Genomic DNA, 8,022 nt, shown 5'->3' on the forward strand with positions numbered 1-8,022 from the left:
TTTTTTTTTTTGCTCCATGTTAACCCATCTTTATTTTTACCACCTAAACCTCTCTAAGAGCCCAGTGGAAACCCTGTGGAATTGAACAAGTTACATAACAGAGTCATCATCCATCCATCTAGCCACACAGCCAGCCAGCTACAGTACATGAATGAAAGAGTGTCAGGCGCCCTCTCTGCAAAGTCTTAACAGCAGTTGAACCTTGCATGCTTCACAAAGGTATTATTCTCTGCAGTGATATTGTGTTACAGGTGTTCAGGTTGTTTAGCACAGCGACGCATGTAGGTGCGTTTGGAATCAAGAACAAGAAAATCCACCTCAATGTAGGTTAAAGTTCTCATGATACGTATAAAATAATATGCAAAGGAACATTTTCTACTCGGTCAAGGTAAACTTTTTAAAAAATCTCAGTTGGGGAAATTTGGGTGGTCAGGATGCGGATACACAAAACAGCCATCATGAAAATAGATATGAAACAAACATTCAACATTCAATATAGTATAAGCAGGAAGGACTCTTGGTTTGGTGAGTTATTAGGGAAATCCAGCAGTGAGCATGTCTGTCACTGTGTGTACAGTCTATCTATAAGCATCAGCGCCATGTCCATTCTCAGACTCTCAGACATGTAGAACAGTGGCAGCTCTGTCCAACCCACTAATGAGAAGCCTTAATTGGGTGTTCTGGTGGGAGAATCTGCTCATTAAAGGAAGCTGGGACTAAGTCTGGGTTAGTTATGTGTGCATGATTTCTTTTTTTCCCCCTCCTCTCTCTCAATACCTAATTTGTTGGGCAAAACCTTTAGTTTTTGGTCATTTTGGCATCTGTGTATTTTATGGAAATATTTTCTATCTATTTACAGTGGCTTGGTTCTTTCCATTATCACAAAACTTGGTTGTCAGAGCTCTAGAAATTGAATCAGAAGAATTGACAAAATCTTGGAAACAGGGGTCTGCTATTTATAATTTGTCTCCTGTAGGTATCTTGCTTGCGCTGTGAAAGAAACAACTAACTTGTCACTGTCTGTAGGGGACAGTATGACTGAGTCATGCTTCTTTTAGGTTCACATTTTATAACTTTGATTTGTTGTCAACACTGCTGCATTGGTTTAAGAAAAACTTAATGATGGACATACAGTACTCCGTTTATACTTTTTTCTGTCTCTCACTCTCTAATGGATGCAAGGGCAGGTTGGACAGACACAGAGAGACAAAAACAGGAAACTAGAGAAAGAAAAGGAGAAAGGTGGGAATACGGACAGCAGAGAGGAAGTGAGAAGAGCTGGACACAAGAGGAGAACGAGAGACTGAGTGAGAGCGACAGAGAGTGAGAGATATTGCTTAACCATTCGGAAAGGCTTTGGGAACGTGTGTTTGTGTGTGTGTGCATGTACTCTATCGTGTGTGTGTGTGTTTTCATCCTGACCCTGTCGGTTCAACAGGAGCAAAACATGTCACATCAACTCAGACACAGCGATAGCCCTCCTGTCACATGGGACTGCGTACTGACTGTGTTTTTAGAAAAATAGAATAAAGAGAAACTTAATTCTCCTTGAAGCTGGCACACACGTTTCCTTCTTAATGAGATTGATTACAGCGTGGATTATTATCTTCATCTTCTCGTCTATCAAGGTGCTTTAACGCTGTAAGTCCAAATCACATTTCAAAGCATTCATGTTCTCCTCACAACAATTACTAAAGGGGGACATATTTTACAGCGTAGCAGTGAGCCGTGACCGGCGGGCGTTAGCCTCTAGCTTTCAGAGCCGCTCGGCCAGCGGCCACCACCCGACTGGCATTCATGCAGAGAAGATCCGAGCGACACGGCTGAATGGAAACTGCACTGCAATGTTCAGCTTATTCCAACCACAGAGACCGTGAGGGAAGGACGGCGGGGGAGAGAGGATGAGGGTGGACAGGGTGAAAGGGGGATAGAGATGTAGAGGACGTGTGTGATGGAGGGGACAGAAGGGGAGAGGGAGGGAGTGTAGTTTCTCTGGGTATTTTTGGGCTAAATGCCCCAAAAAATTAAATGTGAAAAGTAGAGTGTAGATAGCAAAACACTTTAAAGTAGCCTTTAAAGTTGAGAATAGATGTTATCCTAACTGTGTTACACTAACAAGCTTAATCTAATTAAATTGAAAAGAGTTTAGTATGTTTGTGGAGATTAGTCTATTTGTCTAGTTCAACAAGAGGGCCTATTAGAGGAGAATAGAAAATCCTTGTTGAAGGGTAACCTTTTACATCAGAGAAGGGCTCATAAAGAGAGGGCAGACTGCCTTCACCAGCAAGTGACCAGCTCTGAAAGAAGCGATAGAATAAAAAACAGAGGGAGAGTGTGGGCCTGTGGCTTTGGCAGTGGGCCAAATACAGTTAAAAACAGATTAATCAGCATAGGGTCACATTCTCCCGGAGAGAGGCAGAGCATGGCAGGACGGGGTGCAGCCTTCATCTTTTAAAGGCCACGTCTTTGTGAGCAACAGGAGGAAATGTTGGCACTGAGGTTTATATCTGCAGAAAAAAAAGACTAAAGACGGCTTCCAATAACCGTTAAATCGATCAATCAGTTTGCCGATAAAAGGAAAGAACACAGTGAAACATTTTAAATTCCCTCATTCACTGATTGGTGACTGAAGGATCCTTTTTAATCATTTCATTCATTTAACCATTCATGCGTTAACTTCATGCATCGTGTGTTGACTATTCATTCGTCGGTCCATACATTCGGGCTGTCACACGAGTCGGGAAGGGAAGAAGTGGGGAGCACGGAGGAGGTGGGATATCAGTGCAGAGCGATAAAGAGGAAGGGATGAGGGGGGGAAACGGAAGGGAGAGGAGTGTCTGGGGCAACAGGGTTGAGATGGAGTGCAGACCATCTAACATGTTGTCGTTAGTAGCCTTTGAGCAGCTCTGGAGTTTGTAAAACATCTGGGAAAGAGTGTAAAGAACCCAGTGAACTGTGTGTGTTTGTGAATTGGGGGGGGGGCAGAAAGCAGGGTCAATAGACAGTTTTACCCCACAGGTCAAAGAATAGGGAATACCTATTAAAGAGAATACCTATTAAGTGACAGAAGTTAGTTAACTAGGAGAGGGAGGTGCGTGCGTGCGTGCGTGCGTGCGTGTGTGTGTGTGTGTGTGTGTGTGTGTGTGTGTGCGTGCGCTACAAAGTACCCACAAATATTCAGAGAGAAAACATGATTGTAGGGATGTTTTGCACTCTGTCACTTCCTGTTTTTATGTTGACGGGTTACTAATGAGATACTGAGATGTATGTGTGGCTAAAAATGAGAAATTAAGACAAAGATGGAGATTAACCGAGCGAAACAAGGGGAAGCCGGGTTTGAAGTTGCCACACATTTCCTGTTTTCTGGTTAGGGGTCAGGGGTCATGGGTCTGGGATTAACTGATACTAGGTGCTTAAATAATCTGTCTGGTCATGTCATTGACCAAAGCTGGTTGCGGCAACATATTTCAGATAATGAAGTGCGAGTGTCTGGACTTTAGAGGCAACGTGTCCTCACAGTAATTGAGAAAAACAGAGGATGTTCACTAATTGAGGACATTTTATGGTATTCACAAGGGAATAGCTAATCTTAGAGTTACAGGGTTAAGATTAGTAGTTAGAAATGAAGGTGGTGTGTGTGTTGTGTGTGTTTGTGTGTGTGTGGTGTGTGTGTGTGTGTGTGTGTGTGTGTGTGTGTGTGTGTGTGTGTGTGTGTGTGTGTGTGTGTGTGTGTGTGTGTGTGTGTGTGTTCTGACATTGTAATGTGCTTCGCAGATTAATCGCTGACAAGCAAATGTAAAATGCAATTGATCGGTCAATCAGCTGCAGAGCTGAATCAAACAGATCCACATGCCTTTCTTTTGTTACTAAATTATTAGTATGTGCCCTTAGCTGTGGGATGTGGTGCCACCTTCTTATTTGTTGTGTCCTATTAATGCATTAGGCTGGATGTTGGCTATTTATTAACAGATGTTGAAAGCTCTCCATCTATCTGTGCCAGAGGAGTAGGATGTTCACTTCATGTGTATCAACTGGCTTCACCAGGCTGCATCTCTGTCTATGATTTCATTTGTTTTGCCTAAGCACCTGTTGTTACAACCCTCTATGGGACGTACGTTGCCATAGTAACACCACACCCACTTCTACTCTGGAGAGACCGCGGCAAGCTTTTTTTTTCACCACAAGTTGCGCTGTCTTTCTTTCTCTTTCACTTGCTCCCTCTTTCTCTCCTCCCAGATAATGCCTGCTTTCTTCCTCTCTTTTTCCCATCTTTTTCATTACATCTCCCACACACCCCACACACCACACACACACACACACACCACACCACACACACACACTGCAACTGTATCTCCTCATGTGGACTTGTGGGACCCACCTATACTTACACCACACACACACACACACCCACCACACACACACACACACACACACACACTCTTGCTCTCACACGTCATTCACACAGACAGGGCTCTTGCGCCTGACTGCTTTAATCGTTGAATAGGGAGTTTAGCACTAACAATAGTCGTTATGAGCTTATCCACTACACACACACACACACACACACACACACACACACACACACACACACACTCACAAAGAAAAAAAGAGACTTATGTTGCTGGAAGATAGGGTTCATAAAAATATCTTGGTATTATTTAATCTAGTTGTAGTAGGCTAATTGCTAATATATTACTTTTTTTCATCCAACAGTTCCCACAAATGTATTTCATAGTTCTTACCAATATTGCAAAATGAATTGATGGAATTTTGTTCTACTTTGCAATGAAAGCATTAATAAAATTGCAAGACATAGCATCTATACATATCATAAAAGTGATGAATGTTAGTTATAGTAGCATAGAGATAAATGGAGCGTCTTGGTGTTGTTGAAGAGTAAAACTCAATTGGTTCTGCCATATAGTTTTGCAGCTGACAATAGCATTTATGAGCTGACAGTAATAATACGGTAACAAAAGTAATGACATAGTATTGGTCATTTAAACACACCTTATGAGCTGACCAGTCATTTAAGCTTAGCTCAAACTGAAGGCAGCGAAGTGACGTAGTTTGTGTCAGTACATGTATTCTTTGAACGCGGCAAAGTGTTTATCAGGTGTAGCTGGGAGAGATGGACAGAGACTGAGAGGAAGATGAAGGGATGAATGGATAGATAGATAGACAGGCAGACAGACACACAAACACACACACTGGGATTATCCTTCGTGTAATCCGCAGTTTGAGGGTCAGAGTGCAGTGTAAAGGGACAAGTAGGTTCACATTTTTCACACCGTGTGTGTGCCTACATGTGTGTTTGGTATATGTGCATGTGTCATTGCGTGACAGACGGACAGATCGTACAAATGAACAGCACAGATTAGGATTCTGCACTTTCAAAACCAAACTGGGAGCCAGTAACTGTCAGCTGTCGGACCGTGGTGCTCGTTCAGCATTTGGGATGTCCCTGTGCGATCTGCTGGATTGGAGTTTCAATTCATTAGTCTCGGCTGAAGGATGGCCAGTCGATTTCCGAGGTTTGTTGGAACCCTTTTGCCCTTAGTGTTCACCAGCTGTCAAAAACAACCCTTTTAGCTCAATTGAAACACCCTAGGTCCCTATCGTCCCTAACCAGCTAAGCCCACGGCGTGAAGCGCCTGGCGCAACTGCGTTTAGGGCGTGTCCAAATCCACTTGTGCTAGTTTGACGGCGGAAAAAAGGGTCTGTGTGCTGGGTGCATGGTTCAAAAGGGTTGTACTTAGTGTCTTCATTAATTGATAATTGTGTTTTGGGTGTAACATGCAATACACCAATCAGAGTGTCATCTCCCATTCCCTTTGTGTTTGTAACATGGTACATTGCTATTATGATGGCGGATTTGCACTGTAATATTTTTACTTTTTTACATCTTTTGCGTGTCTGTGTGTGACAACCAAAGAGTGTGCACGCTGTGCACAAGTCTAGGCGCATTTTACTAACGCGCTGTCAAAAAAAACAATGAAATGCTGAACTATTGACTTTAGACCAGGTTTTTGTTGGTCAATGGCGCGATCACTTCTGCTGCTGGAAGAGAGCAGTACGCCAAGAATGCACCTGAACACACTTCCCTGGAAGACCAGCACGCCCATGGGCGCAAAGATGGGAGCAGGTGCATTTGCTATTTAAACGACATGGGCGCTAGATAGGGCCCTAACTGTTTAACCCACAGCAGTGACACAAACAAACGGCAGTTAATAATATCCACACTGACAGCAAACAATGCAGCTTCAATTCAATTCAATTCAATTTTATTTATAGTATCAATTCATAACAAGAATTATCTCAAGACACTTTACAGATAGACCACACTCCGGAATTTACAAGGACCCAACAGTTCTAGTTTCCTCCAGAGCAAGCAACAGTGCGACAGCTTCAGGGATACAGAGGCTATTTTGCATCTATTTTAACCAAGTTTTACATGTAGACTACACCCCTGAAGTACTGCTGCTGCTAGTTAAAAAACTGTGATTGAGGTGTAATATACAGTACTTGTCAGTATTTTTGGGTCTTCACTGTCAGCAGTGTGTGTATGTGTGTGTGCGTGTGACATGAGGGTGAAACTACAGATATAAATGCACATGTGTACACACACATCCTTTGGAAAGATGTGTATGTTATGGTGTAAAAACACCTGTTGCTACTTTCACACACAAGGCTGGTTAGCTTGGTTTCAGATGTCTGAATCACTGCCCACTTCTCAAATTTTATCAAGCGAATTAAAGGTTTGTGTTGAATGAATAGCTGTGTGGTTGGAAATGGCATCGGGCCAGAATCTAAACAAGTGGGATGTTTTTGTTGTTCCCTGCCCTTTTGGCGTTGTGAATAGTTTATCAAACCCTCCCTCTGGTACTTTTTCCAGTGGGATGGAGGGTTGCGATGTTTATAGTTGTCGCAACTTACTCGCTTTATTGTTCTAAAGGAGGATCCAGTGTTAGAAGCTGGGCAGCTTGGTTTAATGGTGTCGTGAGAATTCACAGTGAACAATGAAATGACTCAACACCCAACATGGAGCAACTGCGGCTTATACATATGACATAGAGGGGACGGATATCATAAGTATCATTTACAGTCCTGCTGTAAGCCAAGCATCCTGTTCCCCGGTGTGGCGCATCAGCAAGGGTGAGAGGAGGGAGGGGGGAGTAGCTGCTGCAGTTCCTGTAGGTCCAGCAGCATGTAATATCTGCTGTAAATCTGATGTGGTTTGAAATGGGTTTAGGCACGGCAATAATCTCCATTGTCACTTCCACGCTGGTCCACTAATCTGTATTTTTGCTGTGGTAATCTCTTGTCTCCATGGGGATTTATTGTTGTAGGCCATGAATGTCGTTGCCATGGAAACCAGTTCCTCCCCTTTCTGTCCCCATTCTGCCCCTTAGAGTGCGTTTTCGTTTTATGAGACTGCGAGTTGTCATATCTGCTTTATCAGATCCGAACAGAAATGCGAAAACCATTAACGCCAGTAAGCTAACTCTGTCTTTTTTCTCCTTTTCTTGCACTTAGTCTTGTGTCTGTCTTTCCATGAAGTTTTATCTCTGGGCCACAGGCCAGGGCAGGAAGTTGTTGTTACTATGACGACAACCCCTAAAACCCAGACAGCAATAAAGTTGTAAGTGTTTGTATTTGTGTAATATTGTGTTTCTTCCCTGGTGTTATTATCTGAAAGGTCTCTGTTTAATTGATTTTTTTATTTTTAGTAATGTTTTCTTTCCTTAGAAGATGTAATTGCAAAATATTGCAGGTCAAGAGCGTGAGGTAATGGCCTCTCAGTGTGGTAGAGATTCCCTGAGGGATTTTGGACAGTCCGTGCTAGTATCCATTAGTAATCTGCCACAGGAGGCATGCACACTGGGTGTGGTCTCTCTCTCTCTCTCTCTCTCTCTCGCGCTCTCTCTCTGTCCTTTCTCCTTCCTCCACCCCTCTTTCACCTCTCTCCATCTCTCTTCCTCTAGCACTCTGTTTGCCTGTGCTCTGCCCCTCTCTTTCACC

At 43.2% G+C, this 8,022-nt stretch overlaps 1 protein-coding gene across 21 annotated transcripts in view; it reads left to right on the forward strand.

Annotated features, from left to right (window-relative positions):
- epb41l2 (erythrocyte membrane protein band 4.1 like 2) overlaps window positions 1-8,022 on the forward strand; it is a 47,303-nt gene that overhangs the window by 3,490 nt on the left and 35,791 nt on the right. Inside the window, exon 1 of one of the 21 annotated variants that reach the window (XM_032543656.1) lies at window positions 5,289-5,534. The exons of the other annotated variants lie outside the window; for them this stretch is intronic. The gene's annotated coding sequence lies outside the window, so the exon portion shown is untranslated. Of the gene's footprint in view, window positions 1-5,288; window positions 5,535-8,022 lie in introns of those variants that run through there. 21 annotated transcript variants of the gene reach the window in all.

Source organism: Etheostoma spectabile, chromosome 18 (genome assembly GCF_008692095.1).
Source record: "Etheostoma spectabile isolate EspeVRDwgs_2016 chromosome 18, UIUC_Espe_1.0, whole genome shotgun sequence".
NCBI classification, from domain to species: Eukaryota; Metazoa; Chordata; class Actinopteri; order Perciformes; family Percidae; genus Etheostoma; species Etheostoma spectabile.